General features: G+C 37.8%; 1 pseudogene; it reads right to left on the bottom strand.

Annotated features, from left to right (window-relative positions):
* Nucleotides 1-18: 18 nt before the first annotated feature.
* Nucleotides 19-702, bottom strand: LOC108534888 (protein DEK pseudogene; annotated as a pseudogene).
* Between the last annotated feature and the right edge of the window lie 4 nt (nt 703-706).

Below are 706 nucleotides of genomic sequence, written 5' to 3'. Positions count from 1 at the left end.
TCATCTGTAGGGGTTTCTTCAACTTTTAATTAAAGGTTCATCATCTGAACTGTCCTCAGACTCACTTTCTTTTTTGGAACTGTTTTGATTCTTGGTGGTGCTGCCATCTGCCTTCTTAACATTGGCACTTTTCACAGATTTTTTACTTTTAGAAGTAGCTTTCTGTTTAGGTTTTCTCTTTCGGCTGTCTTTTTTGGTGGCTCCTCTTCACTTTCTTTATCTTCATCATCTGAAGACTCTTCCTTGTTTTCTTTTCATCTTCATCACTACTAGATTCATCTGACAGAATTTCAGGACATTTGGTTCGCTTAGCCTTCCTTGCCATTCCAGAACTGTTCCGTTCCTTTTACTGCCTTTGCTAGAAGTTTTTTTAGATTTTGGCAATGGTTTGCCAGAAGGCTTTGGATGCATTAAGAAATTCAAGATCCTCTTCACTAGTTCACTATTTACACCTGATCTCTCCAAATCAAGAACCTCACAGATGCTCTTTAACATGGCATTTCTAAACTTTTCAACATTTCTTCCTTCTTTTATACTGGACACTTCCTTTTCAAACGGAAAGCCACTGAACTGACCCACATTCTTCTTTAATGAGGACACAGTGCCTGGCCTGTTGTAAAGCAGTTTGTGTAGATTTCTAAGTTCATCAGTTTTCTTCTTACTTAGAAAAAAATGTATCCTCTCAATTTCACAAAGTTTCTGCCCC

The sequence above is a fragment of the Rhinopithecus bieti genome, unplaced genomic scaffold (assembly GCF_001698545.2).
Source record: "Rhinopithecus bieti isolate Rb0 unplaced genomic scaffold, ASM169854v2 scaffold_12807, whole genome shotgun sequence".
Classification (NCBI taxonomy): Eukaryota; Metazoa; Chordata; class Mammalia; order Primates; family Cercopithecidae; genus Rhinopithecus; species Rhinopithecus bieti.
This window is presented reverse-complemented; position numbering and strand designations above follow the sequence as displayed.